General features: G+C 43.6%; 1 protein-coding gene and 1 pseudogene across 1 annotated transcript in view; one reads left to right on the plus strand and one right to left on the minus strand.

The window, feature by feature from the left end:
• mRpL3 (mitochondrial ribosomal protein L3) overlaps window positions 1–14927 on the minus strand; it is a 204019-nt gene that overhangs the window by 18545 nt on the left and 170547 nt on the right. The gene's annotated exons all lie outside the window — the stretch shown is intronic.
• On the plus strand, window positions 7823–7942 carry LOC145418234 (5S ribosomal RNA; annotated as a pseudogene).

Raw genomic sequence — 14927 nt, forward strand, 5'->3', positions numbered from 1 at the left:
CCCACCTAGTATTGACATCAATGGATAGGGCTGGAAACAATGACAATGCACCATCCTGTGAAGGAAGCTCCTGTGTAGTAGGCTGTAGCACCAGCCGATAAGAGTGGTACTCCCATGGCGAATGGGAATGTTGATGATAGGGGGAGCTGGAACTCCTGTTTCACTAATCACCAGAATATCCTGACCATCCGTCTTTGCTGACCATTTCAGCATGACAGTAACATGAAGAGTAGTCCAACACACTCTCCCAAAAACTTTTCTCAAACTATCTCATGCACTACCCTACATGGCTTTACATCACACAACGTACCCCACCACATCACAGGGGTTGACGCCTGCCAGGGCATTAGGCCAAAAAACTTTGAAACCACTACTTAGTAGCAGACCTACTGAAGGGAGGTGTGACACAGGTTCCGCCACCATTGTTTTGGGGATCAGGATGGGATGGGGCTTGGATCTGTGCTAGAGGGTAATGGGCACTGTGATTCCCAAGTTGCCGCATCCATCCAAAAGAAAGGGGCTCAAACCCAGGAGTCGCGCCTCAGGAGGCCTGGTAGGGTGCCGAGGTCACTAATCACAGGTGGTGGGCTATGGGTCACAGGTCCCATGCCTGGACTTGGGACTGTGCAGGTGGCCAGGGCCTGTTGTCTGTCTCTACCTCAATTTAATTTTAATTACATGGAAAAAAATGAGAAAAAGCAGAAGTCTGATGATATTAAATCACCCAAGGGGATCACAGTGACATCTCAGAATCTGAGTAGTTTGAAGTGTAGAGCGGGGAAGTGGTTGTGACAATGCGTGGGAAGTGGGTGGATGTTGGCTGTGTACAGGAGGTTATATACAAGGGAGTATCAGCCAGAATGATTGTCGGGAGGTATTGTCGGTATAAGATATTTTGACAGGGGAGACGGATATGGTGGTGTGGGTGTGCTGGTTGAGGCAAAATGGGAAGAATATGTCATGAATGTACAGTAATGAGTTAATGAAAGGATGACTGTAGTGAATATTCTGTTCAGTAGGCTCACATTTTCATTTATATCAGTGTATGCTCCACAGGCTGGCTTGGATGATGTAGAAAATGATAGAATCTGGGATGACTTAATAAGTGTGGTAAGTGGTATGGAAGACGATGAAACTCTAGTTCTGGGAGGGAACTTAAATGGTCATGTAGATGAAGCAACTCAAGGATATGAAGGTGTACATGGGGAATGCACATATGGTATGAGACATGAGGAAGGGGAAAGGATACTTGAGCTTGGAGAGGTAAAAATATGACTATGTTCAACAAGCATTTTAGGAAAAGAAACAGCAGGTTGATTACATACAAGCCTGGGTGAAATATTAACCAGATAAACTATTTTCTGGTCAGGAGGGCTGATAGGAGGTTGGTGAGGGATGTTAAAGTTATAGGGAGTGAAGAGTGTGTGCAGCAACACAAATTATTGATGTGTTACATGGTGCTTAAGGAATGGGTGATGAAGAAGAGGAGCTATGCACCTGGGAGGAAGATATGGAGGCAGAAAAACCAAGCAGTATGGGATGCGTTCTATAGCAAGATTAGCAGAGTTGTGGCTGAACAGAGAGCTGTTGACAAAAGTGTTAATGAACAGTACAGAGCTCTCAAGAACTGTCTTCTGAGAGTTACTGATTCAGTGTGTGGATGGACAAGGGGCTCCCAGTGACATAAGTACCATGATGGTGAGATGAGGGAGTAGAAGTTCCAGATAAGAAGAAAGGAAGCTTTTCTGGGAATGGAAAAAGGGTGGTAAAAAAATACAAAAACACACACTGGCAGACGAAAAAAGATGTACTTCCAAACAGTTTTGGCGACAGCTGTTGCCTCTTCAGTGGATCTACAGACTAAGAGTAGTACATACAAATACTGAGAAGCTGCCTATATGCAGGGTAAGGACACCTTTTCCCAACCACTCCTAATGTGACCTTACCTGATTCTTCCTCTATTCTGTCCAAGACATGAGTGAAGGATTACAAGGGGCAGCATGGACCTTGCCATTAATCCTCTCATCACTGGACCTAATTTATACATTCCTTCACTTTGGTTAAAACTGTTATATCTCTCACTACATACAGCTTCCACTATCCTACATTTCTTATAATTACTACATTTGTACAATATTTTGCCAGCATTCCAGTCGATTCTATGGTTGTTTTCTGAAGAATGAATGTACACTGCATTATTTATGTTGCCTATCTTACAAGCATACTTTCTTCCTTAATGCAAGTGTCCAAATCCCTTCCAGTTTCACCAGTATAAACCAAATCACAGTCTCTACATGGAATTTTGTATATCCCTGCAGTTTCGTTACTAATGGGTTTATTCTTTACTAACACTGATCTTAAGGTGGAAGTATATCTAAATGCAATGTTTACATCCAAATCATGACACAGACTTCACCATGCTAAGATATGACACATATGGAACTGTGATGTATGGCTTATTTTGTTGACTTTGTGATGCTGGTCTAGGTACAGAAAATGCATTTCTGGCTTTACAGCAGTGAACAGTGAGGATATTAAAAACACCTGGAGACAGCATTATAACCAGTTGATGCATTATTAGTCTGACTGGAACAGGAAAGGTTTTGAGCCAGAAGATCCAGTTTGGCTTTTGATTGGAGCTGCTATGGTGAGCAGGGCAACAGACAGGATGCAAGTGGGGGAAGGCAGAAGGTGTGGTTGGGTTCACTGCTGAAATGCTCATGGCCTCAGGAGATATGGAAGTGGGGTTCATTACTGATTTGATGAATACAATTAGTAATCACTCAGTTATCCAGAAGCTCCATATCCGAACGTTAGGGCTTGGCTCTTTTATATCTGTGTTTGGATTTATTTGTCCGTACTGATACATAAAACTTCTGACATCGGCGGTTGGGCAGACTACAAATTTAAAAAATAGGTTTGGTGGCCGGCTGGCCTCTCTGGGCAAGTAAGGGTAATAGACCCTAACTCACAAGCTGGGCAAATATGGTCATCTGGTTCCTCGCTGAACCGTCAAAGTCCCCTGGTTGCCCAGATCACTCAGACGTTACTGGCTGCACGCAAGTAATACAGATCCTAGCCCAAGAGCTAAGCAAATACGGCCGTTTGGCTCCTCACCAAACAGTCAAAGTCCCCTGGCCGCCCGGATCATTAAGACGCCACTGGCTGCAAACGAGCAATACAGACCCTAACCCACAAGCTGAGCAAATATGGCTGTCCACCTCCTCACTGGACAGTCAAAGTCCCACAGCCACCCAAATCACTCGGACGTTACCAGACACGCGTGAGTAATATAGACCCTATCCCACATGCTGAGCAAATATGGCCGTCTGCCTACTCACCAAATGGGTAAAGGCCCCTGGCTTCCTGGATAACTCAGAGCTAATGGCCGCACACGAGTAATACAGACCTTAACCAACGAGCTCAGCAGAAATGGCTGTTTGCCACACTACCGAATGGTCAAAGTCACCTGGGCTGCCTCTCGAGCTGAGCCACACGCTGGTAAAAAATAGTAACTCACTAGCTGAGCAGAAATGGCTGTCTGCCTTCCAACCGAATGGTCAATGTTGCCTGGCCAGCCAGTAGAGACATGGCATTACTCTATTCAGTGGCAGTTACCACATGTCCTGTTTCAACGGTTGAAGCAGGAAGAGTTTTCTAACAATTGTTAAGTGATTACTAGTGATGGGCAATATCAGTTCTCAAATTCTGATAAAATACTGATTACTTTCTTGGCCAATATTTTTTTTTTTTTTTTTTTTTTATGCGAGGAAAAAGGAACCAAAGGCCATGAGCCCACAGTAACAGTTCCCTCCAAGAGAAAAACAAAATACAATAAAGAGCCCAATTCAAGATCCGATCATTTTGAGATGCCTGGACACACTGCGTTTGAAAGACTGGAGATCATAGGCAGCAGGAAATACAGACAGAGGGAGACAGTTCCAGAGTTGACCTGTTGCATAAATGAAAGACTGGGAGTAACGGTCAACTCTTGCATTAGAGAGTTAGACAGAAAAGGGATGAGAGTTTGCTGCCAGACGGGTACTACGCGCCCGTCGTAGAGGTGGAGGAATGCAAGCAGACAGTTCAGAGGAGCAGTGACCATTAAAGTAGAGATAGAAAAGAGATAAAGATGCAACGGTGTGGCGAAGAGACAGAGGTTGAAGGAATTCAGTAAGAGGAGGAGAGTTAATGAGACGAAAAGCCTTTGACTCCTCCCCATTGAGAAGAGCTGTATGTGGGGAGCCTCCCCACACATGAGAGTTGTACTCCACACAGGGGCGGATAAAACCCCTGTATAGAGTCAACAATTGTGCAGGGGTAAAGAAAGAGCGGAGTCGATTACTGATACCAATAGCTAGGTAGTTTTGTAACTTTAGTACTTTTTCAGTCCGATGAACTACCTAAATCATTCATTCATTGCCAGACGCCATGTATCCCAAACGGGGTGGCCAACGGCTTAGAGTTAATTGTTTTACAGGGAGGGGCACTAATCCTCCACCAACCCCACTTGACACGTAGGGATGCCAACAGCATCTGGTGTTCCTAGGCGGTCACCCATCCAAGTACTAACCAGACCCAACGTATTTAATAATATTACTCAACGGGTTCACTCTGGGTTAAAATAATTACAGTATATGGCCACTTCATTAGAGAAACGTAAGCACCAAGACTGCCATTCAGTGAGCTAATAAATCTTAAAATCATCACTTCCCAATGAAATAGTATTTTTGAAAATACATTTTCAGTTAACTGGAAAGTCTATTTTAGTACTAATAGTAATTGATACCTAGCTATCAGTATCAATATTTGCTGATAAACAGTTAGTATCAGAAGTATCACTATTTTAGTACTGATAAGGCCACTACTGGTGATTATGTTAACCACTACACTACACGGTATTACTGTAAACAAACCAGAGGCTAGTGGGTTATGACGTCTATTCGCTGTTCACTGGGTGCTAAGTACTGTGCTGTCCTTAAAAAAAATTTTATGCAACTTTCCTCTTCTTTAATTATTAATTTGTGGATTTTTGTTGTTTATGCATTGTTTTCTTAGTGTCCAGCATTATACTGGATATTACCATGTGTGTTTTGATGTCTAAATAACTGAAATACCGAAGAACACTGGCACAGTAAGAAGGGGTACTGTACATATCGGTAGGGTATTTATGGATTTTTTGTTTATGCATTGTTTTCTTACTGTCTACCACTATACTGGATATTCCCACGTGTGTACTGATGTCTAAATAACTGAAAGATCGAAGAAAACTGCCACAATTAGAAGGGGTACTGTACATATACCTAGGGTATAGGTAGGGTATAAATTGATGGGATATTGCTCCGCATGTAGATTTCGTCCATATCCAGATGTACCAATGGCTCTATTACACTGGATGCTCAAGGGATTATTGTATATATAGTAAGAGAGAGTAAGAAGAGAGTGAACTGAATGAAAGGAAGGCAATGATTGATTATGTGTGTGTGGATGAAAGGATGCGAAGATGTGTGAAGGATGCAAGAGTGTATAGAGGTTGGGGGAGTGGACTTTCTGACCACTACTTGGTGGTGGCCAGAATTAGAGTTCAAGTAAGATGGAGGAACAGAAGAAGGGAAAGACGAGAGGAAGGAGTAGTTGCAAGGACAGTGGAAAGGTTACAAGAGGATGAGAAAAAGGCAGAATATAAGAGAGAAGTGGAGGAAAGATTGGGCAAATATTAATTGGAGCAGATGGGAGACGTGGAAGGTGTGTGTAGCATATTTACAGAAGAAATATGTGCAGCATGTGATGTGGTGTGTGGAAGGAAGAGGAGACGGAGGGGGATGCAAGGAACAGCGTGGTGGACTGAAGAGGTGAAACAGGCTGTGGCACAAAAGAAGAACGCATACAATGAATGGATGAGAAATAGGGGCGTGGAAGAAGTTGAGAAGCGGAAGAGGGGGTTATATGTAGAAAGAAAGACAGAGGTGAAAAGATTAGTAAGAGAGAGTGAGAAGAGAGTGGATGAGGAATTTGGAAAGAATTTGAGTGTAAAGTGGAGGGACTGTAAGAAAATGTTCTGGAAAGAGGTGAAAAGAGTAAGACAGGGTGGAAGTGAAGTTAGCAGGGGAGTGAAAGATAAAAATGGTAGATTACTAGTGGAGAAGGGAGAAAAAGTGAGCAGATGGAGAGAACACTTTAAGGAATTGTTGAACATAGAGGATGGAAGTAATGCGAGTATAAGTGGCTGGGGAATGGCTGGGAGAAGGAGGGAGGTGAGAAGACAGGAAGAAATCAGTAGGATAGAAGTTGTGGAAGCAATGAAGAAAGTTAAATCAGGGAAAGCCCCAGGAATTGATAGAGTGTGTGGTGAAACGCTGAAGCATGGGGGAGAGATAGTAGTAGAATGGTGACATGTGGAGGTGTAGGAGGACTACTGGGCCTTGGGATAGGCAACTGCCTCCAAGAAATAGGCCCTGAGCCTTTGCCCAGAGTCGGACACATTAAAAAAAAAAAAAAAAAAAAAAAAAAAATGGATGTGGAAGATGTGCAGATTGGTCTGGGAGGAAGGTAGAGTCCCGGAGGATTGGAAGTCAGGTATAATTATTCCCTTGTACAAAGGAAAAGGGGAAAAAGAAGTGTGTGGTAATCATAGGGGCATTTGTCTTCTTAGTATAATAGGAAAAGTGTATGGTAGGCTACTTATTGACAGAGTTAGAGAAAGAACAGAGAAATTAGTTGGAGAAGAACAGGGAGGCTTTAGGAAGGGAAGAGTTTTTTTTTTTTTTTTTTTTTTTTTTTTTTAATGCGAGGAAGAAGGAACCAAAGGCCATGAGCCCGCAGTACAGTTCCCTCCAAGAGAAAAACAAAATACAATAGAGAGCCAAATTCAAGATCCGATCATTTTGAGATGCCTGGACACACTGCGTTTGAAAGACTGGAGATCATAGGCAGGAGGAAATACAGACAGAGGGAGACAGTTCCAGAGCTGACCTGTTGCATGAATGAAAGACTGGGAGTAACGGTCAACTCTTGCATTAGAGAGTTGGACAGAAAAGGGATGAGAGTTTGCTGCCAGACGGGTGCTACGCGCCCGTCGTAGAGGTGGAGGAATGCAAGCAGACAGTTCAGAGGAGCAGTGACCATTAAAGTAGCGATAGAAAAGAGATAAAGATGCAACAGTGCGGTGAAGAGACAGAGGTTGAAGGGAGTCAGTAAGAGGAGGAGAGTTAATGAGACGAAAAGCTTTTGACTCCACCCTATTGAGAAGAGCTGTATGTGAGGAGCCTCCCCACACATGAGAGTTGTACTCCACACAGGGGCGGATAAAACCCCTGTATAGAGTCAACAATTGTGCAGGGGTGAAGAAAGAGCGGAGTTGGCTTAGCACACCCAATCTCTTGGAAGCAGATTTCACAAGAGATGCAATATGATCTTTCCAAGATAAGTCCCGAGTAAATGAAACCCGAAGCATGTTCAAGGATGATGCAGGATTAATCTGAATATTATTAAACATTAGTGGGTATACCTGTGGAAGATTCTGTCGGGTTGATAGGTGTAAGAACTGAGTCTTAGAAGCATTAAAGACAACCATATTATTTTTACCCCAGTCAGAGACACGAGCCAAGTCAGACACTAGGTGTGCCATAGCCTCATCCCTTGTTTCTTGAAGTAACTGTTGAGATGGGCGTTGCGGGAACCGAATGGAAAGGTGAAGGGTGGAGTCATCAGCGTATGAGTGGATAGGGTTAGATCAGATATTCATTCTTAGATCTTTAGTGGAAAAGTTTCTAGAGAAGGGAAAGAAGTTGTATGCGGCTTTCATGGATTTGGAGAAAGCATATGACAGGGCCATACCATGTTGAGTACACCACTTCCCATCCGATCAGCGAAGTTAAGCAACGTTGGGTCTGGTTAGTACTTGGATGGGTGACTGCCTGGGAACACCAGATGCTGTTGGCATCCCTACGTGTCAAGTGGGGTTGGTGGAGGATTAGTGCCCCTCCCTGTAAAAACAATTAACTTTAAGCCCTTGGCCACCCCGTTTGGGATACATGGCGTCTGGCAATGAATGAATGAATGAATATGACAGGGTGGATAGACAAGGATTCTGGAAAGTGTTAAGAATATATGGAGTAGATGGGAAGTTGCTGAATGCTGTGAAGAGTATGTACGATGATGCAAAGGCTGCAGTGCGTGTGGATGGTGAACTAAGTGAATTTTTCTCTTTGAAAGTTGGTTTGAAACAGGGATGTGTCATGTCTCCATGGTTGTTCAATCTGTACATGGATGGGGTAATAAAAGAGGTACAAGGTAGGGTAGTGGATGTTGGAGTGGCCCTGGTGAGAGAGGATAGTGTTTGGAAACTCCCTGTACTGTTGTTTGCAGATGATACTGTGTTGTTGAGTGAAGACGAAGGGGAGCTGCAAGGCATGGTGGATGAGTTTGAGAGAGTGTGTAAGAAACAGAATCTAAAGGTGAATGTAGGGAAGAGTAAAGTGATGGTCTTTGAGAGAGATGAAGTCAGTGAATGTACAGCGAGGTTGGATGGTGAGGAATTGGAAAATGTGAGTACATTTAAGTACTTGGGTAGTGTGATGAGTAAGGATGGAGGTTTGGAGGGTGAAGTGCTTGAAAGGGTACAGCAGGGAAGAAAGGTTGCTGGTTCTTTGAAAGCAGTGATAAGAAACAGGGAAATGAGCATGGAAGTGAAAAAGTTACTACATGACAGTATTGTGATACCAACTCTAATATACGGAAGTGAAGCTTGGACGTTGTTGGAAGGACACAAGTCAAGAGTGAGAGCAGTGGAAATTAGTTTTTTAAGAGGAGCACGTGGAGTCACGTGGAGAGACAGGCTGACGAATAAGGATATAAAGGAGCGTTGTGGTGTTGATGTGGATGTGATAGGAAGCGTTATGAGGAACACACTGAGGTGGTTTGGCCATGTGGAGAGGATGGAGGGTGAAAGACTGACGAAGAGAGTGTATGTGAGTGAGGTGGAGGGGGGAAGAGGGAGGGGGAGGCCGAGGATGAGATGGAGAGGTATATGAGAGAGGGGGGTGTGAGTTGGGAGCAGGGCAGTGAAATGGCGGGGAACAGGGCGACTTGGAGGCGATTTGTTTGTGGCCACCCCAAACGGGATTGAGGCGTCTGGCAATAGATAGATAGAAGAGTATAGTCCCTAATGACTGCGAAGAGTGTGATTGTAAATGTGTACAAGAGGAAGAGTGCGGCCCTGGAAAGAGGAAATTATTGAGGCATAAAACTTTTGGGCCTGATAATGAAGGTAATGGAGAGAGTTCTAGAAGGTATGATTACAGAAAGGGTGAATATTGATGAGATGCAGATTGGGTTTATGCCAGGCAAAGGGCCAACTGATGCCATGTTCACTGTTTAACAGTTTTAGGCAAAATAAATAGGAAAGAAAAGGGATCTGTACTTCGTTTTTGTTGATTTGAAGAAGGCCTTTGACTGAGTCCTTAGGAAGGTTGTGAAACAGGCAATGAGGAAGCACAGGATTAAGGAGTGGCTGGTTAGAGTGGTTATGGCTATGTATGCGGGTGTTTGCACCCAGGTGACAGTGAATGAAGATCTGGGTAATGAGTTTCTTGTGAACTTTGGTGAGCATCAGGGGTCAAGTCTAGAGCCACTTGTTTACCATGGTGCTTGAAGCCCTCTCAGGTGACTTCAGAAATGGACTTGCATGGGAGATGTTGTATGCTGAAGATTTGGTGTTGACTGCAAAAATGAAATGGGGGAAGAGAAAAGATATAAGAAGTGGAGAAATGGTTTCATCATTTCATTTTCGTTTCATTTTTAAAGGCTCCAACATGCTTGCATGCATTGGCCTTGGTCACCTAATGGCGGCTTTCCACGCTGCATGATCCATTGCACCCTCCCTGTTCAGTCCCTTAACCTTGAGGTCACACTTAATGACCTCGTCCCATGTCTTTCTCGGTCTACCCCTCATAACCCCACCCCCAATATTAACACTTCTCACCTTCCTCACCCAATTATCATCCCCCATCCTCTCCACATGTCCAAACCATCTCAATCTACCTCTCCTCATCACAACACCAATACACTCCAGTCCCATCCTACCTCTCAACTCTTCCATCGTATACCCAGTCCCCCCGGACCTTGCATGCAGGGACGCACTACACATCCACCTAATCATTGTCATTTCTGTACGTCTGAGCCGACAAATATCCTCCTCCTTTACTGCCCAGGTCTCACTACCATACAGCATTACACTCCTAACACTAGCTGCATACAAAGACCCCTTAGCACATAGGGAGAGCCCTCTCAATATCAGAAGAGGCAAGAGCTCCCTGAACTTCTTCCAACCACTTCTCACCCTAGCCACAGAGCTAGCTCCAGCCCCACCTCCAGCACACAACGTGTCTCCCAAATAACAAAACTCTTCCACACACTCAAGAGACTCACCAGCAAGTTCAATCCTTTCACGCCTGACAATCTCCACCTGCACTCCCTGACACACTGTACACGTAAAATCAGCATTATCTCGCAGTCTACCTCTGATACCACTACATCTCTTGTGCACCCATTTATCACAAACACCGCACAAGATAGAATTACTTCCCACGCTCTTGTGGCAAACTGCACATGGTCACTCTCCCTCGTCTTTGACAGTACCGCCACCAACCCTAGATATCATCACTTTTGTTTTATCTGCATTTACCCTTAAGCCCTTGTGCCCCATACCATCTCTCCACTTCCTAAACCTTTCCTCCGCCTCCCTTTCGTTCTCTGCAATTAATACCAAATCATCAGCATACAACATCTCCCATGGGTGTCCATTTCTAAAGTCACGTGAGAGGGCTTCAAGTACCACGATAAACAAAATGGGACTTAAAACTGACCCCTGATGCACACCAACGTTCACGGAAAAATCATCACTCAAATCTCCGTTCACTCTTACCTGGGTGCGAGCACTCACATACATAGTCATAACCACCCTAACCGGCCACTCCTCCAAGACAAGCTTTCTCATTGCTCACTTCACCACCTCTCTAGCGATTCTGTCAAAGGCCTTTTCCAAATCAACAAAAACAAAATACAGATCCCTTCTCCTACCTATTTTTCCTGAAGCTGCTGAACAATGAATATGGCATCAGTGGTCCCCCTATCTAGCATAAACCCAAACTGCATCTCATCAATATTCACTCTTTCTCTAATCATACCTTCTAAAACTCTCTTCATTACCTTCATTATCTGATCTAAAGCATTATACCTCTATAATTTCCTCTTTCCAGGGCATCACCCTTCCCTTTATACACATTTACAATTACACTCTTCAGCCAATCATCTGGGACAACACACTCATAAATAATCATATTTATCAGGTCAGTGAAACCTCACCCCTATATCTCCTGAGGCCTTCAACATTTCAGCAGTCAACCCAGACACACCTGCTGCCTTCCCCACCCTCATCCTGCCTATTGCCTCACTCTCAGTAGCTGCATCAATCAAAGGCCAAGGGCCAAACACTGGATCTGCTGGCTCCAAACCTTCCCTGTCCCGGTCAAACTCCTCATTCAACAACCGGCTATAATAGTCTCTCCATGCATCTTTAATATCCTCACAGTTCACCACCTCACTGTTCACCATTACCCTTCCTTCATCATTCTTCACACACTGCTCACCTATAATATCCCGATTACCCCTCTTCATCTGATTTGCCACCTTGAATATCATATTTTTCCTTTCCCCATGATTCAGGTTATCAAGTAAAAGTCTCTGTGACTCAGACTTCGCCCTGTATACCTCTCTTCTAGCCCTACGCTTGGCAGCCAAGTATTCCTCCTTGGTACCACCCTTCTTCCATTCCCGGAAAAGCCTTCTTTTATCCCTAACTGCAGCTTCTACACTCTCATCCCACCACCAAGTTACTTTATGTCTTGGTGGTCCTCTTGTCCAACCGCATGTTACATCAGTAACTCTCAAGAGATTGTTCTTGAGGGCTCTGTACTGTTCATTAACGCCTCTGTCTATGACTCTCTGTTCAGCCACCACTCTCCTCATCTCGCTATAGAAGGCATCCCTTACTACTTGGTTTTTCAGTTTCCATACTTTCCTCCTAGGTACATAAGTCCTCTTTTTCATCACTCGTTCTTTAAGCACCATATCACAAATCAATAGTTTGTGCTGCTGCACACACTCCTCACTTCCTATAACTTTAACATCCCTCACTAACCTCCTATCAGCCCTCCTAACCAGCAAATAATCTATCTGACTGCTATTTCCCCCAGACTCATACGTAATTAACCTACTCTCTCGTTTCCTAAAATATGTGTTGCACACACCCATGTCCGTTGCCTCCCCAAACTCAAGTATCCTTTCCCCTTCCGCATTCCTTATACCATATGCACATCCCCCATGTACTCCTTCATAACCTTGTGCTGCTTCACCTACATGACCATTTAAGTCCCCTCCCAAAACCACTATCTCATCATCCCGCATACCACCTATCTATCTATCTACCTATCTATAGCCCGACGCCCTAATCCCGCAAAGGGTGGCCGCAGACAAAACGCCTCCAAGTCGCTCTGTCACCCACCATTCGACTACCCTCCCCCACAACTCATCCCCCCCTCCTTCATATATCTCTCAACTCCATCCCTCCACCTCATCCTCAGTCTACTCTTCCTTCTCCCTCCCTCCACCTCACCTACATACACCCTCTTAATCAGTCTTTCATTCTCCATTCTCTCCACATGTCCAAACCACCTCAGTGTATTTCTCCTAATCTTCTCAACCACATCCACATCCACCCCACAATGTCTCTTCACTTCTTCATTCGTCAACCTGTCCCTCCATGTCACTCCACATCCTCCTCTCAAGTAACTCATTTCCACTGCTCTCACTCTTGACTTGTTCCCCTCTTGCAAGGTCCACGCCTCGCTTCCATACGTCAGGGTAGGGATCACAATACTATCATGCAGTGACTTCTTAACTTCCATACTCACCTCCCTATTTCTCATCACTGCTTTCAGTGAACAAACATCCTTCCTTCCCTGCTGTACCCTTTCAAGCACTTCATCCCCCAAAGTTCCATCCTTACTCATCACACTACCCAAGTACAGTAATCCCGCATTTTTTGCGGATTTTTTGTCTACGGTTTTGCCCTCTCGCGGATTTTCTTAGCATTAATAAGTTCAACAAAAATATCCTTGAATATACAGAAAAAAAATTGAAATTCCCACAGCTTCCAATTGTAGCGCGGTAAACTCACGCCACCCTCTGTCCCTTTCCCGTGGCCCCTCTGCCAGTGTTACCATATCTAGCATAATTTTATTCTTTTAGCATAATTTTGATCAAATTTTCGAGTCTGGAATATTTTTTAGCATATTAGAAGTTTTAGAATCATTCTAGCATAATTTAGAATGGAATGGAATATTTTTAGAATAATTTTATAAAAGCTACAAATCAGAGAGAGAGAGAGACGAATAAGGTAAGAAGATGTTTGAATAGTTGGTTACTTTCAGTTTGGGCTTGGTTGGGTTGGATTAGGTTAGGTTAGGTTAGGTTGGATTAGGTTAGGTTAGGTTAGGTTTTAGGTTAGGTTAGGTTAGGTTTTAGGTTAGGTTCGGTTTGGTTCGGTTAGGTTAAGTTTGAGCTTTGTACTTTACCCATGAAACCTAGTTTTTTCCGATGGATTTTGGTATGATTCATTCGATTTTCAGCTTCATTTCAGTCGGAAATGACCATTTTCTGTGTTTCCCCCCCTCCCTATAACCCCCGATTCCCCAAAGATCCCTCATTATTTCAGGGGGATGGGGGGGGTCATATCTCAAAATCTGGTTATTTCCGACGGAAATGATGCTCAAAATCGAACGAATCACATCAAAATCCATCAGAAAAACGTAAGTTTCGTGGGAAAAAGCAGTATGGGTAGATACCGATATTTATCCTCTTACTGTATGTAGGTTCATTTTAATATTTTCATAGTAAACAATATATAATTATGTTGCACGAATATGTATAGAATTTTATCATTTAGCTTCAAGTTAGCATAATTCATTTTTTACTTGGAACAAATATGCTCAATCTAGCATAATTTTTTCATTGCCCTAGCATAATTTCGTTGTTTGGATATGGCAACACTGCTCTCTGCCTCGCATTCTTCAGTCCACGCCTGACTGCCTTAAGTGGCTGTTGTGGTTGTAACCACACTATGGTATGAGCCTCATGCCTCCCACTTGCTTTCCACATGGCCCCAGGACGTAAGCCAGCCTCACCAAAGGCTAATAATACAATTAGTAAGAACTCCAAAGTGACAAAACGATCAAGAAAAGTTATGACCTTAGCAGAGAAAATTATGTTACTGGACAAGCTAAGAAACGACCGTGCGAGTGTTTGCTATCACCAGTTAATGCATCTTTTTATTTTGTACTGTTTTGTTAATAAATGTGTAGATAATTGTGTATTACAGTACGGTGTTTACGTTTTTCCTTCAAAATGGAGTATGTGCTTTCAATCTTGTAAGAAGGTATTTCGGGATGAGTATGGAGGTTTCGGGACAATTCGCAGTCACAACAAACACAAAACAATTCGCCTTCATTAATGAAGATAGCTATGGGTGACGCTAGAATATAATTCAAAGGCGACTACAGCGAGGAAGAAACAAGTTAATTCTTGACTAAAGGTGCAACTAATAAATAATATCCAGAACCTACGCTACTGAACATAGACTTTGCTGGATCCCCCTGAAATATAGTTATTAAAGTATTGATTAATTAATAATAAGTATATTTATCAAAGTATTGATTAGTATATTAATAGAATGGCGGGGAATCGTCCAGGGTTCGAATTGTTCTGAAGGGGAATCGTCCATGTTTTGACGGGGAATTGTCTGACGGCGAATTATCTCGCAATCAGTATGGACATGGACTGTGTGATGGGCAGCATGGTGGACACAAGTG

This window comes from Coenobita brevimanus, chromosome 112 (genome assembly GCF_032717465.1).
Source record: "Coenobita brevimanus isolate Jiangsu-jjx chromosome 112, ASM3271746v2, whole genome shotgun sequence".
In the NCBI taxonomy this organism is placed as follows: Eukaryota; Metazoa; Arthropoda; class Malacostraca; order Decapoda; family Coenobitidae; genus Coenobita; species Coenobita brevimanus.